The sequence below is a fragment of the Crocodylus porosus genome, unplaced genomic scaffold (assembly GCF_001723895.1).
Source record: "Crocodylus porosus isolate Cpor-Errol unplaced genomic scaffold, CroPor_comp1, whole genome shotgun sequence".
NCBI classification, from domain to species: domain Eukaryota; kingdom Metazoa; phylum Chordata; order Crocodylia; family Crocodylidae; genus Crocodylus; species Crocodylus porosus.
In genome coordinates this window covers 198,846,768-198,869,761 of record NW_017728886.1, presented here as the reverse complement: position 1 = coordinate 198,869,761, position 22,994 = coordinate 198,846,768, and the positions used below count along the sequence as shown (strand labels likewise).

Below are 22,994 nucleotides of genomic sequence, written 5' to 3'. Positions count from 1 at the left end.
AAGCAGGCAAAGTTAGAAGAAAATAGTGTACCTTTTAAGAATATTACCCCTAAGTGTGTTTTTCTCAACAGCAATTAAATAAGGAAATCAGTATTAGCCATTCTTTTTACATCGGTAAGCAGAGAATTCTCATTACATGACAACTGGTTGGAGAAGTAGGAGCACATTTTATAAAAGCAAAGGGAACATTTGTTGGCTATAATTTTGGAAAATAAGGAGAAATTGTGGATTTTTAAAAACTTTGATTTGAAGAAAGTATATTTATTGGTATTAATGTTTATTATGCACGGTTTCTTCTGTAAGATAGTTTATTACATCAGGAAACTAATATTTTATTAAAAATATTCTAAATAAATTAAGGACATTAATTGATTTAAAATGGGGAAGTATTTTTACTCTTCTGTTCCAAAAAAACCAAAATGCTGTCTGCAATGAAGATCTTGTTAGCACTTCTCAGCAAAAGCACTCTGAGGATACAGAGCAGTGGGACTCCTGGCCATATGCAGGTACTAGGACATGGAAGCCACTGACTGGAAACAAGTTTGAACATATTCTTGAACTGAACTACTTTAGCTCTACTGGGCAAAGGTTGACAAAAGCTGACTCTTCTCTGCTGCCTTTGAGGCTCAACTTTGGATTTATCTTGACACTTATTCTCATTAAAAAGCTCAGCACTGTCTTGAGCATCCGGCCATAATTTATCCTGCAATGGCATTAGAGTCCAGGGGTATACTCTCATGTTATTGGATTTTTTTTTTTGTATAAAAGCAAATGTGTCTCATCATTATAAACACTTATATGGAGAACTAGATCCAGCAAAAGAAACCAGAGGTACCTACAATTTAGGTATTTCAATGCCTAACTTCTACCCACATGGTCTCCAAAACCTAGAGCTGGATCCTTGGGATCATTAGGTATTCAGAAAGATAATGTGAAAACCTAGAGCTAGCCAATAAGGAAAGCACAGACATATTAAATTCATGCTACTATCACACGTGCTCTGAGAATGACTAGAAGAACTGGCACCTCAGAGTTAGGCACTGCTCTGCCTGGAACCCAGCAGGACTTAGGTAGTAGGGCTGTGCCAAGCTTTGGGTGCTGATTCAATTTGAAGGAGATTTACCCTGATTTGGTGGCTGAATCTCCAAATCCAAATTGAATCAGTGGACCAATTAAAAGGTCCAAATCAATTTGAAATTCTCCAAATTGATTCAGAAAAGATTTGGAGAGCTTCAAAGATTTGGGCAATCCCTGCTGGCTGCAAGAGGGAGCTGGACCTGGATTTTGTGCTGATAAGTAGGAGGCAGAGGAGTGGGGGCTGAAGGATGGGGAGGGGACCATGGGGGGACTGCTGCCAGGCCTCATCCCCTGCCTGCTCCTCCAGACCCCCTGAGTGACCCTGCCTGCTCTCCCAGACTCCCCACCTTGGCTGTCCCACCCACCTCAGCTCCTGGTTGTTTAAAAAAATGCCCCCACTCACCAGCTGCTGCCAAGTGTGGGGGGAAATCATTGCTGCCCCCCACTGCATGGGGGGCTGGGGGGCTCTGCCATGAGACCTCTGACCCCTGCCCACTCTCCTCCCCATGGCTGCCCCACTCACTCAGCTCCTGGTTCTTAAAAAAAAAAGAAGCCCCCATCACTGACTGCTGCAGTGGCCTTGGGACTTCTGGGGGCTCATGGCAGAACCCCTCCTGCAGCATGGGGTAGTGGGGGGCAGCGGAGATCACTCCCCCCATGTGGCAGGAGTGGGTGAGTCGGGGCTTTTTTTTTCTCCCCAAGACCTGGGGCCAGGCACAACTGGGGGAGTGGGCAGGGGATGGGGCCTTTGTGATTCAGAGATATGGAAGCAGATGAATCTCTGTATCAGGCTCAACCAAATTGATTCAGGACAGTGATTCAAATCACCGAATTGAATCACTGTCCCCCGAATCGACCAAATCCAAAGTAAATACTAGCCAGTTCGCACAGACCTATTAGGTAGTAAGCCCAACTGCTCAGATTGAGACAGTACTGGAAACATACAGAATCAGAAATGTAGGGACCTAGGGAATGTTCAGGAGGCATCTAGTAAACTTGAATCTGCTCATGGATAAGCAGCTAAGGAATAAATATTGTTAGAGTGTAATTTTGGATTTAGGTACCTAAAAATCTACTTAAGTCATAATCTATGCCCATCAGTATTCAAATCAAATGTTCTCTTGTGTGTTAAACATAAGTCTGATTATCTATTGCTTATCTATGTACACTTCACATTTACTGTAACTAAAATTGACTGAAAGGACCCAAAAGATGTACTTGCATACAACACATTATTATTTTCTTTCTAATGTTTCTGCATTCTCTCCTACACTGTATTTGTTTTTACAGTCTATTAAATAAGCCCTGGGACACCTTTGCTGTTGTTTCTGACCTTTTTCTTCTTGTGAAGTTACCTTACACAACAAAAAATACTGTACATTCATATATTACTTTAAGAATATTACAGAATCATCATATAAACTATATTGTAATCCATACATTCAAGGCAGCATCACTAAGAATGTGCTCAGCTTCAATATTTTGTTTCCCTTTGAATGCCTTAACACAGTTTATTCACAGAGGGTGCATCTACATGTGTGCTTTACTGTGGAGTTGACCAATTAGCTCCACAGTAAAGTGCTTTGTCTACACATGTGCTGGCATTAGTACACAGTAAATTAATGAATTCTGCTTTAAAACAGTACAGTCAGGGATAGCACTATCTTATGGTGGAGTCATTTACTGCGCTGAAATGTGCATGTAAATGGTGATCAGGCAGGGACCAGACTCCTGCATGCTACCTAGCCACATGGCTCTGCAAGGTTAGCACCCTCGTGCCTCAGCCAGCTCCTCTGCCACCTGCAGCCCTGGGCTGACCCCATGTATCTCCTATCAACCCAGACCTTCTCCTCTCTGGCTTAAATCACTGCTGCCCCAGATGCCCATGTAGATGCTGAGCCTGGAAACAGTTTACTCTGGCACAAACTTCACCAGAGTTTATTTCACTGCCTTAATTGCACATGTAGATATATACCCAGAGAGTACACAAGCTTTTTATCCTTTGTACGTGGAGGTTTCTAATTTCTACGGTATGCATAAACACATCTCTGCACGGATCAAAATAGAAAGAGAGGCACAATAAAGCTACATAAAGCTATAGTTAGATGCACATATAATATTTTATGAAATGATCAATAACCAAGAGTTTAAAAGTGCTTTGATTTAGAATCCTAATAATCTCCATTTCCTGGCCTCGCCTAATAAACACCACTATGATTTACGTTAGGCTATACGTTCGTAAGTTATGGGAGATAGGCTGACTATATTTTATTCATTATTCTTTGAAAGATTATTAATGTTCTGATCTGATGATAAACTAAAATCATGTAAAATTTTTTGTAAAATATATCAAGAATTTGAAAACGAAATTGTCTTATCTTTAATAGAAAATAAATACTTAAATAGACTATGCTAAACAGGATACCCTATAAAACAACACCAGTATCTACTGAGTTTCCATTCCTGGTATAAAAACAAATGCCAACAATTACAAACTTTACCTTTTCAATAGCAGTTTACATCTGTGGATGTGGATGTACTTTAAAAGAGTAGGATCATTGTTTTCATTTTATGAACAGGAAAACGAAGACACTGATAGATTAATTTAGCTGCCTTAGTTCATCAAACAGGTGACCTGAGTCATGTTACTTGAGTCCTGGCCCTGTTCCCTAAACCACACTCTCTCCCATTATCACAAGTATGTAATTTAGGGTCTATTACTTGATACACACAGACACAAACCCACCAAACAGTGGAAACAAAAATACACTGCCTCTTGTGATCAAATTCATGTCCTACTTTTTGGAATTCAGGTAGCAATTTTCATGAACAGTAGAATGGGAAGAAAAGAATATTTATGGTTGTCCCTGATATGTAGATCTCTATTTTCTTCTGAGCTTGGGTGGGAATTAACTGACTACGTTTTCAGAGACACTTTGATATAACACGATTGAATCATCTAGATGTAAGACTGGGAATGAAAAATAAAAAGATGCCATTAAACAACTCTTCCTTCCCTGTAAAGTGTAATTAAAAGTACTTTCATTAGGCATTTTGAGTCCCATGTGTTCCTTCAAGAAGAGATGCTACTAGTTAAAATACCTGCTTCATTGGTTCCAATTAATTTATTTAGTTGATACGATTCCCTAAGGAGTAATTTGTATGTTGGTTTATTGAAACACTTTAATTCTATGCCAATAAAAATAATGTTGTTCTTGGGAACTTTTACGCTATTTTCATGCAATAAAGGAAACATTGCAACAAGTAGTTAGAGTGTTTTTATTTCTAATATTACCTTCAAATGAACATTCTGAAGTGATCACAGAGATAGTATAACCATGCTGTGCAGTTTGCAGTTATTAATAATTACAGATTTGAAAGTTAGAGAGACAGTAGTGTTTTCTCCATATTTGACCTTTGTAAATGAAAATCTTCTGTCTTTTAAGTTGCAATGCTATTGTGACTTGATCACTTTCTTTTTTGTTTCGTTTTTCTTGAGCTACTTACGCCTTTATAGCACCTGGTAGAAGTACAGCACATACCAATCATTTGGGACATCTATGCATAGACAAGTTACCTGTCACTGAAAATTGCTTTTTGTGAAATATGTCTGCTTTGGTGCTTTATTTAATGGCAGTTAAAAACCCCTCCAGTAATAAAATATGTGAACAAAATGCAAATGCAAGCCCTATTGGAATAATAAATGAACGGTTGTTGCTTTAACAATGCTGCTGCTACTGTGAGCCTCAATCGTTTTCAAAGCAGTTTTCAAGAAAGAAAAAAAACCTTTGATTAGTTTTAGGAATTTGTAATGTTCCCATCACTGTACTATTTTCACTGAAAATCAGAAACTAAATCTAACACTTCTTCAGGAAACAAAAGTCATAAATGCCATTATTTGTTGGTGTTTGCAGACCAAACACCAGTGATGATTAGATGAGATTTCACAGTTCCATAAGACAAGACCTTTATTTGTGGCACCTGGGGTTGACATGATGGAGAATGCCACTTAGAACTGTTCAGAGAAGGAACAAGTAAACCTGAGAGTAAAATGGGTGAGACAGCAAATGCGGAAGAGATTCATACTCTATGCAAAAATGAAACTGCTGAGTTTAAGGAAAGCAAGACATACATGAAGCAGACACATAATATTATATGAAACAGTTTAAAATTCAAGAGAGGGTTTGACTTCAATTTGCCAACCTTTTACCTATATCTCTAGAAAGCCTATCAATTAATTGAGTCCCTTTGCAAGCAGTAGAGTATGCAGGTAAAGTGCTGAGAAACCTCTCAGAATCTAACCAAGCATCCAACTACTGTTGACAAGAATTCAGATCCTGCTCTGCTCTTCCATACACCCCAACATGCTGGTTGAATCCAACTGGAAACTATGTAGCCTTCTACCAGCTAAGGTTCTCATCTTTTTTTAATAGTTTGATTCCATCTTGTGGTTCACAGGAAGGAGATGAATTATCTTTTTTTTTAAACTGTCTTACAGATCATCTATTCCAATGGTGGCCGACCTGCAGAAACTGTGCCACAAGTAGCTCAGGAAGCTTCTGGTGTGACACACAGCAGATCAGGGAGGGGATAAACAGTGCAGCAGCAAATAGGGCAGGTAGACCACATAGATAGCACAGGACACAGAAAGCAGAGCAGCAGATCAGGCGGTAGAAAGGGATAGGCATGGGGCTCAGGGAGTGAAAAGCGGTGATTTATCGCATGCCTGCCAAAAAGTTTAGTCCAAACTGATCTATTCCATGAAAGATATTTCCACAAGAGAAGGAAAGGATGTAAGCTTTACATATTTCCTTTTTGTTGAAGGAAACTATATAAACTATTTTATAATCAATATAAGACTTACTAGGACTTAAATTATGGAGTAATAATACATGCCTTGTTTCATAGATGGCTGACAGTACAATAGGAGGGAATTATCACAGCATAATTTACACCCTATTGTGCACTTCTGCTTAATTTAACAGTTAGAATTCACCTCCTCCTGTGTGTTTCTATAAACACTTAACAATAGGAGTTTCGTTCTACAGTCTTCTCCTTCAAAAGAAACTTGATCAAAGTCTTTACTATGACAACAGATGGAGCTAGCACAGATGTACGGTTGCACCTGAGTTCAATATCTGTCAGTCAAAAACTGTATAGTGGTGACTCTGTGGAGCATCAGTTACAAGAGTATTGAAAAATAATTAACTCATCACTCATGCGATTTTGAAAAATCTAAAGGAGATAGAACATACATACTGTCCTCTGTGTTCTGCTAGAATTATAATGATGTGCTTTTAAATGAGAGCAGGTCAAGATTTTAGCAGAATATCCTATTTACTCATTTCACTTAAAAAATATATGGAATAACAGTTACGCTGTCTTGGAGGTTATAATCCAACAATCAAAACATTGATACAAAGAGTAGATTCAATAGCAGATGTCTATCATTTAAATAGAGGTCATGCTATTGACCTATATGAGCAACATCTGTCACCTTAAGAAGTCGAATTAACAGATAATATAAAAGTGAAATTAAAAGGCAATTGCTTGACCAATAGGGAGGAAGTCTGTAGTGCTCTGTATGCATGTATAACTACTTTTTATTCAGTATTTATAAATTAGAGTTTATTAAACAAACAAAACCAATTGAGCTAAGTTTTAAGACAGACTTTTTTAAGCATGCACTGACTGTTTGGCATACTTGGCTTCCATTGAGTTCAGAATAAAGCCAGAACATATAAAGTAGTCAATACTACAATCAATTTCATATTCAATTTGAATATACTAGTATGTTCATATTAGCACATCAAATGAATAAAACAACAGGAAAAAAACCCACATGCAATTGTGTGTTTCAATAAGCAACCAATGACACATGCAACACAACTATGTTTCATAAAAGCTCCATGCAAGTAGAGTGGAATTTCAGGCATGCATATGTAGCCCAGCTAGTACCCAATTAGGTACTCTCCTCTCCAACTGAAGGGAATGTTAAATGGGCAGGTGTGTTGTGGGGTGAAACTGCCTACTACATGCAGTTTTCTCCTTCCCCTACAAAGTAAGGACACATCTTAAGACTTAACTATATACAAATTTATTAATGAAGAGTTAAAATGAAACATATATATAAAAGACATGGGAACTGTGTGCAATATATATACAGCTCTATGTAAATATGTTGGATGCAGATGAGGGATCTGTGAAGCAAAGGTCTCAGTAAACATCATGCAATCTTATACTCTAATGAAATACAAATCTACAAAATATGAGGTGTGGGGTGCACAAAATATGAGGCCCAGGGGTGAATAAATTTACAATAGCAATGCCCCAGATGAGAGGGGAGTTGGGATCCCCAGATACCCCAGCTGCCTCTTTAACCAATTTAAATGTCCCAACTGCTTGTCATGGAAGGAAAGATCCTTCTCCCCTCTGGGAATCCCCTACCTAGGCAACTCATAACTCTTCCAAGGGTCTGGTGAGGCTGTCCTCATCTTCTAAGGTGAGGTGTCTCTTCCCTTGGCAGGGGGCCTCAGTTGCTTTGGGGCTCGCCCAGCCTCCGGCCCACTGGGGGCTCTGCGCACTGCTCCAAGAACTGTTGACCTTGTCTTGTGCCAGGGGTTACAGACCCAAGCAGCCTGGTGCGGCACCAGGATCTCAGTCCACTCCTGGATCCTCCATGCATTGGCTGTACACTGGATGCCCATCCTCATGCCAGGGTTGGGGACACGAGATGTCTCATGCAGCGGTGGGGTGCCGGTGTGCTCGTGGACCCTCCATGCACCGGCTGTGCACTGCTCACCCTGCCTCATGCAGGGGGTTGGAAACCTGAGCCACCTCGTGCAGTGCCGGGGTCTTGGTTCACTCCTGGACCCTCTGTGCACTGGCTAGGCACCACATGCCCAGCTTCATACCAGGGTGGGGGACCTGAGTTGACTCATTCGGCATCTCAATTCACTCCTGACCCTCCATTCACAGACTGTGTACCGATGCCTTGCTGCTGCTCGCTGCTCCATGTCCAATGAGGAGTCTTTGGGCTCTTCCAGGGCAACAGCTTTGTCCTGCTGGCCAGCTCTTCCTTGCCTCCTGCTCTGGCCCTCAATGGAGCTACCCGTGTGCTGGGAAAACTGCTCTTTGGGGGCTCTTCCCCCAAATCGGAAATGGACCAATAAGAGAGGGCAGGGTTGTTAGTCCCTTCTTAGGTCCATCTCTTCACCACACCCTACAGAAGCAGTGGGGCTAGCCTTTCCCCTGCCTTCACCTGATAGGTGGGGGAAAAGGAAATACCCCACCAATCATTTCAAACTTTTCCAAAGCTAGCACATTGGGCTGCTGCTGGCAAGCTGACCACACATATGGCCGGCACAACACAACAAGAGACATGCTCGGATGGGATGGGCTCCACCTTTCCCCTAAAGGTAAGTGTGTGTTTTCTTCTAGGTTGGCATATCTTCTCCGGTGGGCTTTAAACTAGGCTTGTTGGGGGAAGATGAGGGTGGAAGAAACATCGGACTGCCAGACCAAGCAACACCCACAAGTACAGCCCAGCTTAGACTGACGAGCTGAACATATATACAGGTAAGCGACAGGGGCCAGCATAATGCTGAAAGTAGGGGGCCAGTGCACACATCCATAGGAGGCCTCAAATGCCTCTACACAAACACTCATACTATGGGAAACAAGCAGGAGGAACTTACCCTCCTGCTATATGACACCAACCCAGACATAGTGGGGATCACTGAAACGTGATGGGACCAACACATGGCTCGGTGGTGAATGTCAAGGGCATTAGGCTGTACAGGAGGGACAGGATAAGAAGGAAAGGTTGGGGCGTGGTACTCTATATTAAGGGGGAATACACATCCTCGTCAATTAGCAAAGGATCAGAGGAGGGGCACTCTGAAGTGCTTTGGGTTAGAATACAAGGCAGTCAAGGGGAAAGATACTTAATGGTGGGGGTCTACTACAGACCACCCAACCAAGGGGAACAGCTCGACCAGGAATTCTTAAGTCAGCTCACGGAGGTAGTGAAGTCAAAGGATGTGGTCGTCATGGGAGACCTGAACTTTCCAGACATCTTCTGGGAAGAGCAGTCAGCCAGGTCTGACTGCTCACATAAGTTCCAAGCCAGAACGCAGGACCTTCATCTAACCCAGGAGGTGCACAGCCCCACCAGGGGAGATGCCTTGATGGACCTGGTCCTGGCCACGGGAGATGACCTAGTGAGGTGGCTGCAGGTGCTTGACCACCTGGGCAACAGCGATCATCACCTGCTGGAATTCACCATACAGCACAAGGTGGCAAAGGCCTACAGCAAGGCAGCAGCCCTAGATTTCAGAAGGGTGGACTTCAATGAGCTAAGGAGAATAGTCGGGGAAGCACTGAGGTCCCAGAGGGAAGGGGAGCCAGGTGTCCAAGAAGAGTGGTCACTTCTTAAGGAGACGATCCTCCAAACCCAAAGGGAGGTAACCCCAACATGGATCAAAGGGAGCAGGAGGGCACATAAGACCCTATGGCTCACCAAAAGCATCGGGGAATGTCTCCTAGCAAAAAGGAAGGCGTACACCCAATGGAAGGGAAGGGCCATCACCAGGGAGGACTATACCACAGTTGCTCGGGGATGCAAGGGGGCAGTCAGAAGGCCAAGGCAGAGATGGAACTGGGACTAGCTTCCTGGATCAAGGACAACAAGATGTCCTTTTTTAAATACATAAAAAGAAGGTAAAAAGAAGGTTCCGGGTAACGTGGGGCCCCTGCAGGACACGTTAGGAAATTTGGTCATCAAAGATGAGAAAGTCAACATATTTAATGATTTCTTTGCCTCCATTTTCCTAAGCAGGGACCAGAAAAGTCACCACCTCTCTGGGCCCCCCTTAGACCCTAGAGGAGGCGCACCCGGGCCAAGGGTTAGTGAGGAACTAGTAAGGAAACTTCCGGAAGGACTGGATGTATTCAAATCAGCTGGTCTGGATGATCTCCACCCTAGAGTACTGAGGGAATTGGCTGAGGTCATTGTGGGACCCCTGGGTCATTTATGAGCACTCGTGGTACTCTCGTGTGGTGGCACAGGACCGGAAGAGGGCCAATGTGGTTCCCATCTTCAAAAAGAGGAGGAAGGAGGACCCGGAAAACTATAGGCCAGTTAATCTTACCTCAATCATGGGCAAGCTTTTTGAGAAAATTATTCTGGTGCATATCGATGAGGGGCCAGGAGGAGACATTATGCTTAGGGGCAACCAACACAGGTTCATTAGTGGCAGGTCTTGTCAGACCATCCTGGTGACCTTTTACGACCAGGTCAATATATCCTTAGATGCAGGGGTAGCAGTGGACATAGTCTTCCTGGACTTTCAGAAGGCCTTCGACATTGTCTTTCACCCTGTTCTCATTAAAAAACTAGGGGGCTGTGGTATCAACACCCACAGTCAATTGAGTCGCCAACTGGCTAGAGGGCCGCACCCAGAGAGTGGTGGTGAATGGGTCATTTTCAACTTGGAGGGATGTGGGCAGTGGGGTTTCGCAGGGCTCGGTCCTCGGGCCCACACTGTTCAACATCTTCATCAGTGACTTGGACGAAGGGGTAAAAAGCACCCTGTTCAAATTTGCTGATGACGCTAAGATTGGAGGGATGTGGGCACGCTAGAAGGGTGGAATAGGCTGCAATCAGACACACAGGTCACAGGGGTGGGCGGATAAGAATAGGATGGGATTCAACACTGACAAGTGCAAAGTGATGCACCTGGGGAGGAACAACCAGCACCATACCTACAGGTTGGGGAACTCCCTTCTCCTCAGTACAGAGGCAGAAAAGGATCATTGACTCCAAGATGAACATGGGCCAGCAGTGTGGGGATGCAGTCAGGAAGGCCAACCGCACCTTGTCATGCATCCACAGATGCGTCTCAAGCAGGGCCGAGGAGGTGATCCTCCCCCTCTATGTGGCACTGGTCAGGCCGCAGCTGGAGTACTGCGTCCAGTTCTGGGTGCCACACTTCAAGAGGGATGTGGACAACATGGAGAGGGTCCAGAGGAGGGCCACTCGCATGATCAGGGGGCAGCAGGGCAGGCCCTACGAGGAGAGGCTACGGGACCTGAACCTGTTCAGCCTCCACAAGAGAAGGCTGAGGGGAGTCTAGTAGTCTGTTACAAACTAGTCAGAGGGGACCAGCAGGCACTGGGGAAGTCCCTGTTCCCCCAAGCACTACCAGGAGTGACCAGGAATAATGGTCACAAGCTGGCAGAGGGTAGATTTAGGCTAGATATCAGGAGGCGCTACTTCACGGTCACAGTGGCTAGGATCTGGAACCAACTTCCAAGAGAAGTGGTGCAGGCTCCTACCCTGGGGGTCTTTAAGAGGAGGGTAGATTTACACCTTGCTGGGGTCATTTGACTCCAGTACTCTTTCCTGCCATGGCATGGGGTCAGACTTGGTGAACTGCTTAGGTCCCTTCTGACCCTAGAAACTAAGAAACTATGAAACATATTTTATCCCAGCTTCCTGCTCTCCTGAATGACCACTAGATCATTTAATTACACTGTTTTAAAACGTAATTAATCCCAGTTCTGGAATTGGAGATACTATACATCAAACAGAAACAAAATAAGTTAAACCTGAATATAAATAAGGAAAAGAGATTTATCATGAAGAAATATTATGAGCTATTAATAATCTGTGAGGTCTCTGTAAAATGCAATTATTTTTGTGCAGGAGAGCTACCAATTTCTCTTCTCCCATGTATATGGAAATCCAAGACTGGAAGAAGAGTTCTAGAAAAAACAGTTAAAAATTCTTTTGCATGAATTACTTCTCTCTCTGTAAAGGAAAGAAAGACCTTAACAACATCGCCTTTGGGTCTATCCAAAATATTATCCAGTTACAAAATTGTATGCTTCCTCTTTGTGAATTTAGTATGAATGAGTAATGCTGTATCCAACATTCTTGAGGATGAACAAATCTTTTTCTATTCTAGAGAATGGTTACAGCATAGGAAAAGACAGTAAATTGCTTCCCTGTATCGCACTATTAATAAGCTTCGGTTTTGTGTACTTGAAAGACTTTGGACATGGGCTGGTTGATTTCTCAATTTGGTATCAGAACTGACTTTTTTCTCTTTAAAAAAGTCCTTCAAACTTTCCAATTGTGTTTTGTTTCTCTTGCCAAAAACAAAACAAAAATGCATACAGCCTTGCTTGTGTCAAACCAAATCCTCCATTCAGCACAAAATATTTCATTTTCAAGTACCTGCAAGCAAAGCAAAGCAAATGAAGGACTAGATATAGAAAAGGTAGTGTTGTTTTATCCACTGGCTAAGTGGTGAGAACTGAGATGTGTAACAGGCAGGTTCAATCTTGCCTAATGTTCTCAACCTTTTTAGGCTCCCAGCACCCCTCCATAACTCCTATGGGTTGAGTGGCACCCCATTTCAGTAGTGGGTTTATTTATCAAAGAACTTACTTCCTAGTAGTGGAGGGGAAGGCGATGGAGAGGGAGAGGAGCAAGCATTTAACTTCCCACAGAACAGAAGGAAAGGGACAACCATGAGTTTGTTTCCTTAAACTGGACTTGGCAGAGATGAGACTGTACTTAGGTCCTTGCACATGGGTAGGGGGGGAAAGACAGGAAGGAGGAATAAGCATTTAACTCCTCACACAGGGGCTGGGAGGGACTAGTGTGAGCTTACAAAGAAATTAGTCCGTACTTATCTCCATGCATAGAGACTACGAGGGGAGGAGTGAGTGCTTATTTGCTCAGACCTAATGGCACCCTCAAAAGGCAATCCTGGTACCTCAGGATACTGTAGGACTGTTGAGAACCACTGGTTTAACAAGTACCGCAAAAGTACCTTCATCAGTATTTTAAGAAATAACTTATTGTTAAGATACTGTTCTTTTAATGCTGTTCCACTTTTCATAAAAAGTTAAACTTCTGTGGAGCAGGAACCAGAACGTAGGTACCCAGCTTACTTTGCATGAGTTCTGCCCACCAAACCAGATTGCCATTCTCATTTTCTTTTTCTCTGATTCATTGATATTTTTGTGTTCTGTGAAAAGTGGGAAAAAAAATCAAGAAATAGGGAGTGAGGATGATCCATTCTAGACTACCCTACAATCTGATAGTTACAGCTTTTATTAGGGAAGTACTTGATTCTGAGTATAGATTTAAATTAAGGTCTTTTACCTCCTTCTCCATCCAGTTTTTTAAAGTCACACTTGCATTTTATTTTCCCACGCCAACACTATTCAGCAACATAACCCAATTTTGCAAGTATTTTCAAGATGTCCCAATCTATACTTTTTTAGCAAACAAACTGAAAGAATAAAACAAGGCATCAAAGGATAATAATCTGTGATAGACAGATGGCATTTCCTGACCTTAACAATTCTCTATCCTGGACTGGAAACTGGGTGCATGTGTGCTGGTGGGAGCGAGAGCAGCAGTGGTTTATGTCCTCTGCTTTGCAGCCATTTGGAATCAGACTTTGAACATGAAGATAATGGAAACATTTGTCTTTTTCCTCAGGTTTTAGAGAAGATATTGCTATGGACATTTATAGCTTCTTAGGAGAAGAAGATATGTCAAGCCTTCTACCATGTAGGCAGGGTGCTTTTCTTGAAAAGTTAAGTTGGTTCTGCTGGTATTTTTTTAGAAATTGCTTAGACTGATTAGCAACAAAGGGATCTTGCTGAAACATGGTTTGTGAAAATTAGGACTTCCTGATGGTTTCCTTGGGACAGAATGATAGGTATAGATCCTCAAAAGAAAAGGTGAACCAACCACAGTTCTCAGGAGGTTGAAGAAAGGCAACAGCAGTAGGAACCATTAAGTACACTTTGGAGACCCAGGGTGGCAGTGTAGGAAGAAGCAGAGATTTTTTTTTTATTTTGAATCTAAAATAAAACTATCAGGAAGCTGACCTTTTTGTAAGAATGTTTCTTTGTTGGGGAAGAGCAGCAATCACTTTCTATACCAGTAGAAAGTCCTGCTAAGAGAACATTTTCTTTCTTTGGCTTCATCTTTGTTTGTCTGTTGTTTGTATAAGGAGGTGCTAGCATGGTTTACTAGAACCATTTGTTGCAGAAAAGGAAAAATAAAGTCTAAACCAAAAAAAAAGCCCACATATTTTATTTACAGTGGGGGTGGGGAGAGGTATGGAAGATAGAATAAAACACTTTTTGTGCTTCTTTTCAAGGGCAGGCCTACAGCATCCGATAACCTTGGAAAGAATCAGAAATGCTTGCACTGAGATGGATTAATTTGCCATATTTGTGTGCCTCACTGTCTCTGAGTGTTTTGCTATCTTTGTTTTCTTTGTTTAACACTGGGGCTAGAGTAGATTACTCTAATGTTAAAAACCAAGCTTTTTGGAAAAGAAACACTTTATTCCAATAATGCCTTTATTTTCCCTGAAGCTGGCATTTTTGGTGGCTAATGTAATGGCAGTACAACAGAAAGGATGATAAACTCTAGTCTCATGTTTGAATGTCTGCCTGAATTTTCACCAGCTATGGAAATGTACCTCTTAAAACAGAAGGAAGCATTCATGTATTGTGAAAGCAAAATATGCAAACGATATTAGTTACAAATAGAAGAATTTAGAGTAGTTACCTGATTTTTTCTTCTAAAGGTTAATCCTAGCAATTTCCTTGAAAATCATGTAGTACTTAAGAGAAGATTTTGTGTTTTTGTGTGTTAATGCTTCTCTCTTCCTTTAAGTAGGTCATTTAAGCATTAAAACTGTTTAATTGCAATTTGATTTTGACTCTACAGAAGGAAAGTGTAATGATCATATTATATTCATGAAAGTGTACTTTAGTATAGTAGTAATCCAATAAAATGAAGAATTACGCAAATGCTAACAAACCATTGCATGATATTGAATTTGCTCCAGGTTCCTGACAGACTTAGCAAAATGGAAGACAAACCGGCAGCTGGTCAGTGGACATTTCCTCTTGTTATTTTAACAGCACTCATTGTATAAACATTAACAGCTACTTACAGTGTTTGTGTAAGCATGGCTACAAAAATTAAAGGCATTGCTTTGCTTTTTCTATATATGGCAGGGGTGGGCAATTATTTTGGGCAGAGGGCTGCTTACTGAGTTTTGGCAAGCTATCGAGGGCCACATGACAGGCAGCCCAGGGGAGATAACTATTAATTTTCTAATTTTTTTAGCAGCCCTGCAGGCCAGATAGAATGGCCTGGTGGGTGGCATCCAGCCCCTGGACCGCATTTTGCCCACCCCTGATATATGGGCTATGATTCTTAAGTACAGATTACTGCTTTCTAAATGCCTCCATGAATGTTATCAATGAAAAGTACTCTCTTATGCTCATAGTCATGCCAATCACTAAATTTAAGTTCAGGAAGGACTTTTTCCCCAAGGTAGGATTAGTAGGAACTGCTACCTTCCTTTAATTTGGAACATGGCCATGTTATCTTCTGAACATGTATTCATAGTTTCATAGTTGTTAGGGCCTGGAAGGGACTTTACAGATCATCAAGTTCAGCCCCCCTGCACTTGGGCAGGAAAGATATTCACTAATTACTATCTTGCTGCTCCATCGGTGGGGCATTAGCAGCCCCTCATCTCCTCTCCTTTTCCAAGTGGCATAAGATAAGGTGTTCTGTGTACTTCAGACATTCTGCCTTATAGTTGTAGATAAGGGCTTGAAGTGACAATTTAGAGTAAATGGTTGCTTGTGAACACTGTGGACTGGACTCAAATGCATGAGATCCCTTCCACTCCTGTTCCAAGCCAAATAGTGAGGGAATGTATTCATCTGCAGAGTTGTGAGGGTTAAAGTACTCTGTATTGCTTCTTAAAACTCACCCTACCCTAATGATCTGTCTCTCTCAGGAGCTGACATTTACTGTGCTTAATATAACAGCTGCAGAGAAGTGATGTGTTCTAAGAAAACGAAACACATCTGTGTTTGTCTCACCATGGCATAGCAAATATAGCAGCCTTTGGCTGTCACCTTGAAATATTCTAGCTTTATTGTCTACCTGATAACTGGCTTGATCCATCTTCCCAGGAAGTCATGGGATTTCCATTTGATGAATATTAATTGTAAGTGAAATTTAGTATCAAATTTTTACTTTGGTATCAAGTTAAAACTATCTAGATTTTCCTAATCATTGATATTAATTAGCCATTACTGAATGGTCTATTACATATAGAGTATAAAAAAAAGCTTAATTGAAAAAAACGGTTAATTTGCAGTCATAATTTTATTTGAGATATTGGTTCACCACTTATTTTCTCCTAACTCTATCTTCCCTAATTTTATTCTTTTCATTCCTAGAAACTTCTAAGCATTCTATTCCAAAGACTGATTCCATCATTCATTTTTGGGACCCTACCTTACTATATAAATTACTCATTTTGGAACTTCTAATCCATTGATTCTTTCTTCTGCATTGCCACTTTCTAATCACCATGCCATCTCAGAATTTTCAATTTGCAGCATATGCTATTTAGATCATAACCATGTCTCATCTGTCTAATTACTTCTCAAATAACAAAAACCTGATTTCACAGTATTGTTTCACCATAAAAGCTGTTCATCCATGATCAAATAGTCAGCAACTAGAACCTAAATGCCTTTTTTTTTTACTTCTTGTTTCTTTATTCATCTTGATTTTAGTGGAGACTGAGGCTTTGGATCTCTCTTTCCTCCTTGTCTGCCACCATGCAGATATTTTTATTTTCCTCTCTTGTGGATTTGTTCTTACCTATTTGCTGTGGGATACCAGTTCTTTCTCTATATGAAGACTACTACAAAGAAAAGGAGTCCCTGTAAAATCATGTTCTTGCCTCTCTCCTCTATTCTATTACCTGCTTCCTCTAATCTCACACTTAAGAGCTACTGCTATTTAGCCACTGGTTTCATGAAATGACACTAAAGGCAGAACTCTCTTACCATTTGTGTACACCAAAATGCAGTTTTTTAGTCACGTAACTGGCATTTTCTGCAGTTACCCATTGTCTGTAATTCTATTACCCCTGCCGTGTGGATGCATCTGTGCAAGCATCCACTAAATATGTGCAGTAGAGTACACATCCATATATGCCCAGACTTGAATGTATGTTCAAAGGGAAAATTAAAAGGTGGATGGACCCTCCCTTGTTTTATCTCTACTTGCTGAGTGGTTAGAGCACTCACTCCAAAGCAGGATACCTGGATTCTAGGCACTCCTTACCCAGAAGGTGTTTGACTTCCTGGAAAAATGCTCTAAACACAACTTGTTAGGCATTATCTCCTCTCCAGTGCTCATTCTGAAGCTAAGCCATTATTCTTCACATTTAATTGCTATTAAATAAAATGGTTGAAGGGCATTGTAGTAGAAAAACTTCTTTCCCATTGGAAGCAGGGATCCAGGCTAGAACCCTGGGACTGTCCCCTGCCAAAGGAGAAGCACTTCACTAAGGTACATATCTCCTAGTTCAGCAGGAGCCAATAGGTTTTTTTTTGGCAGGAGTGCAATGAAGTAAGCCCCACTCCCTCCTCAAGTGCTATTCTGATCCTCTTCCCCCTTCCCCTGCTAGAACCATTGCTCTGCTTTCTCCTCCTTGCTCTGTGCTCCCTGCCCTACTTGTCATTGTGTTCCCTGTCCCCTCCCTGATCTGCCATAAGTCACACACAGCAACTGCCCATTCTACCTGTGCCCTAGTTTGTTCTGATTCAGTTAACCTCACTTATCACCCTCTCCTGGCTGTTCTGGGATCTAGCTTCTAAAGGAGACTGGAGAGAGTCCTGGATAATTAATACTTCTCAGAGCACTGTGCTGGGAAGTCAAAGAAATAGAGATGAGTTTTTTTTAGCTACATTTCCAAGACTTAGGGGCCCACAATGGACATATGCATATGTCTACATTCTTCTATAAACAAACCAAAAATACCCAAAAAGGCATGGCTGTATGCTTACCTAGCCAACACAACAGCCTACTGAGCATGTACAGTATACATGTGTATGCATTCATACTGCAGAAGTTATAAAATTGCAAACTGTGTTCAAGTGCTAAAAATAAAACTTAAGTTAGAAAACTGCCATTTATGTAAGCAAAGGGTAACAGGACTCCATCCTACATTTATAAATCTTTCACACCATTTATAATGGCAACTCTCTCCCCTCTTCTCAATGATTTTCACAATATTAACATGGGACACTAGATTAGCTTCTTTCTACGGAAAATTACATTCCATATTTTTTGAAGTACAATTTTTTATTTATATTTTTACATCACATTGTATTTTTACATCACAATAAAAACTAAAAGTAACCTCTCCAAACAAAAACAAAACCCCAAGACCTTATATGACAGCAAACTTTTCACTACCAATGGAAAATTCTGTAGGAAGCTTCCATTATGGCTAGATACTTTACATTCACATAGGGTACTTTACATTCACATAGGTTATTAATATACTAAAATCAAGAAAACCACTACTTATTTTAGTAAGTAAAATACTAGGATACGTAAAATGGATATATAACCAAGTTGTTGACTTGGTGCATGTGTATAGATAGATAGTGTGGTGGATATGTTACACCCCTCCACACACACTTTTGCGTCCACCAGGGGGACGGCAGGGGTGGAGCACCACCACCCATCACCCCACACCACCACTGTCTCCCAGGAGCGGGTAGAGGGGGCAGGGAGCTTGCCCCACTGTCCCCTCTATCCCTTTGGCCAGCATCCTGTGCACCACCTTCAGGGAGCAGGGTTGCGGGGAGGGGCGAGGACAGGCACACTGGCCTTGGCCTCCTGCTCCAATCCCACCATCATGGCAGTGCTCCGGCTCGCCATCGTCACCACCGCCTCCTGTCCAGCTTTTTAAAGCTACACACTCTTATAAACCATTCATTTTATATAATAGTTAAATATTACATGTTCTATAATATTTTTTCTCAGCAGATTTCAAATAAAAGTAACTTGCTGAGCTACAAATATGTGTGTGTGTAATGTTATTCACTTGAGTGAACCTATAAATTTGACTTGTCTGAATAAAGTTGTCTTCATGCACACCATTTTGCACGTCTTAATACTAGTTTCTTTTGTTATTGTTCCTTTGTAGAGCACCTTAAGGGTTCTTGGTTTTTATAGGGCAAAAAAAGAACAAAGGATTGCCCTGAGGAATCTTGTCTTAAATAAAAAATGTTTAAAGTTTGAGCTAATCACCATCATTAGAACAAAGTATTCAAAGAAAATTTCAAGGATTAATTTCCCAGGCACCATTGAGTGTCTAAATACATTCTCCAGGGTTACGCATTGGAGGGAGGAAGAGGGGGACAACAAGGACAGCATTTTCATTAGAGCGGCTCCTGGAGAGCCGCTCTAATAAAAATGCCACAGTGTCATGTGTATTAAGCATTTCAAAATAGTCATGGGGGCATGTTAGCTAAAGCTCATATGACGAATTTTACTTAAGGCAACCCTGTGACCATTTTGAAATGTGCGACTTTTAATATGCATGATGGTGAGGCACACTGAAGTATTCTAATTAGAATGCTCCAGCAGACTCAATTAATTGATTAATCGAGTTGGCTCTGGCATGTTCTAATTAGAACCATTGGAACATGTATATAGGCATGTTGGTTTTAGCACTTGTAGGTTTTTTATTGTTTTAGATGCAAAAGGTAAATACCATAATTTCATAAAACAAGTTAAAACCAATTATTTAGTTTAAACATGTACTCTTTGTATTAAAATAAATGTCAGGATGAAAAAAATATTCAAGATGATAATTTACCAAGCAGATCAATAATACACAGTTAATGTAACAACAAAGGGCTTGATCCTTCCCTGAAGTTCATTCTTATGCTTGCTGCATACTTAAAACTAAAATTAGTTCTATATCTGTGTGATTGGAATCATTTCCAGCCAAGAGTCATTCAGTTTAGATCACATGATATTTCAAAGATGGGCAGTTAAATAAAGCCAGAAGGACATCTGGATTTGAAATGACTGATTCCCAAAATTCCAGTATCCCCATAGTTCAATATAATATATCCTTCCAGATAATGGACAATTGAACCTCATTCAGTAATCAGTCTAGCTCATTTCCAGTAAGAGTTTTGGCTATTTTCCCTGAAATACTCCACGGTAATTCCTTTGGAATACAGTGATGGACACTGAAAAGGGAAGAGGGCATTAATTGCAGGCTGCTTTATGGATACCATGACCAACAAGCTACTCAAGCCAAGAAAGTTATTTTTGCTTTTCAAGCCAATGAAATATTAATGAAGAGAAACCAAATGCTATTCTAATCACAGTTGCCAGAAGGTCTTGAATAGCAGAGAGCATGGCATACTAATACGCTAGCTTGCTGAGCTACGATATCTGTTATTTATATTTTTATTGCATTTGTTGTATGATAATGAAAGCTATCAGATAATATCACAATAAAGAAAACCATAACTACCTAGCCTCTGTTTTGTTTACTAAGTGTTTTTGGTTTTTTCTTATTTTCAAATCAGTCAATGGCAATCGTTATGCTATTGAGGTCTTAATGATTTCACAGTAGATATTCTTGGAGAAGCTCAAGTGGAATTGACATCTTTAGAGGCAATGCTGAAACTTGTGGTGAAAATGCATTTTTTACTCCTGAGAATAGTAAACATCTTTCTTTTTTAAGAGAAAGGGATAGAAAATTCCTCTCAAATACAACCCAACTTTAATAATGAAAAGGTCATCAAAGAGAAATTAACAATGTCTGCATTCTGAGGAAATGGTGTGTAAGTACTGGGCCAAAGTTATTTATACTTTTTCCCTTCAGATTTTAATAGCCCTGCCCTAAAAATTCAAGCTAGTGCAATGCAATCTTATTGGGTGTGTACAGGGGTTACACTTAGATTGACCTAACCAGGGTCAATTTACCTCAAGATTGGGTTAATGTGAACAACAAAGGTGTTAAGATCTTGTGAATGCCTGCACATATTTTCAGTGAAGCTGCAGGGCTGGGAAAGCTCAGCCACTTGTCCCAGCCCTGGGGTTGCACTATTCCTATCCCTTCAATCCTGACTAGGCTGGTCCCCTCTCCCAATCTCTCCCCGAAGACCCTCCTAAGGAACCACCCACTCTAAGTTACTTACAACAGGCTCCCCAAGCAGCTCCTGGGAGCAGTGAATAGCTGCACACTGCTCCTGGCAGCAGCAAACTGCTGCACATGCCACGCCGGCTCTATGTTCACATGGCTAAAATTAAGCCATGTAAATGTACAATGGGTGCAGCAAATGACTGCACACACCTGTTGAGGTCAGGCTACACAAACACAGGAAAAGAAGTTGAATGACAGTAGCTGTCTCAGCTATTGCCTGTGGAGAAGGCACCATCATTGTTGCTGCTTCTCAAGACAAGCTACAATTTTAGACCCTCCCCGCCTCTGCGGCTTCTGTCTACAGGATTCCCCTTAAAGGGTCAGATTTTCTCCCCTTACTGTAACACCCTTAAAGGAAAATATCCAACTCCTCCATGAGTGTCACAGAACAATAAACTATATAAATTAGCAGATTATCCTAGTAAAACTATGCCATAGTGGGTGATCAACATCTCACCACAAAATCATATTTTCAGTTGTTCACATGCTGTAATGAAGGTTGTTGAAAATCATGTCATGGAGGACATACAAGTTTCAAAGTCTAACAGTTTTATTCCTTTTTAATAACTTTGCTGTTCCCAAAACTTTTATTTTTTGGTTTTTATACTTTGGAAAAAAAATATACCTTTTCTTCTGCCCTACATGCATAGCTTGTATATATTTTCATCAAGGCCAACTAAAAAAATCTCTGGTGTCTTTAGTTCCAGCTCTTCTTATGGAGCTGGGTATATTAATGTGATCCAAGAAGAAAACTCTGGAGGATTTATTACAGTTACAATCCTCTTTTCTGCTCCCCACATTCAAAATGGCATGCCCTATCATGCTGATACAATGCTTCATATGAAACTTTCTGAATAATGATATCAGCAGCTCCAACATGGGAAGGAGGTGTCAAGAGCCTTATTGCCTAATTAAAGGTCCCATCTGTATGAGAGCAGCTGTTACTGCACAGTCATTTAATACTTGCATACACAAGCACTAAATGGCTGTGCTGTAACCGGCATTACTGTACAGTAGCATCCCCGAACAGCTTTTTGGTGATGCTGTGCAGTAGCTCGTTACTACTGTGCAGCAGTGTTGCATCATGCTTTGTGTCATGTGCAGTAGTACTGAGCTACTGTGCAGTCAGCAACTAATGAATACGCAGCCAAAATGTAATCATATAAAAAGGCATCATTAGCAAGTATAGACCACTTGACTGACTATCAGGAGACTGAGACTTTGTTCCTTATGTCGTTGACCTACCATTTAACCTTGGGCAAATCGCTCCTCTGTGTATTTTCATAAGTAAAGTGAAATTTATAGGATCTTCTTTGTAAAACACTTTTAGAATTATAAATAAATAATGGTGAATAAAGTCCTTTTTACACATTAGTTTTAGGCAGACCCTGGAGCTCTTAACCCCCAGACTGTTCACACATTAACACCTGAAACTAATTTTAAGCTCTTAAAGTAATGCTGTTCCAGGGCAGATTTATCTTTGATCCATGTTACCCAGCTGATGCTACATTAACATGTAGCCACTCTAGGTTACACTTCAGTGTAAACACCCCAACCACACCTCCTCCCCTGCTGGCCGACTGCCAGCCCTCACTCTCTCTAGCACCCCAGATCCCCACTGCTCCCCCTGCTTCCTTGCAGTTGTCCAATCTGTGTGTCCCAGGGGGAGCAGTAGGGAAGGGTTAACCTGCCTGACTAGTCATCTCCCCCATCCCCCCTCCCCACCACCTCCTGCTGCCTGGGCTTGTTTCCACCTGGAGATGAGCAGCAGCCTGGCAGCAGCAGTTGGCCAGGCAGGCAGGTTAACTCTTCCCT

At 41.3% G+C, this 22,994-nt stretch overlaps 1 protein-coding gene across 2 annotated transcripts in view; it reads right to left on the bottom strand.

The window, feature by feature from the left end:
• SNTG1 (syntrophin gamma 1) overlaps window positions 1-22,994 on the bottom strand; it is a 326,996-nt gene that overhangs the window by 105,543 nt on the left and 198,459 nt on the right. The window lies entirely within an intron of this gene.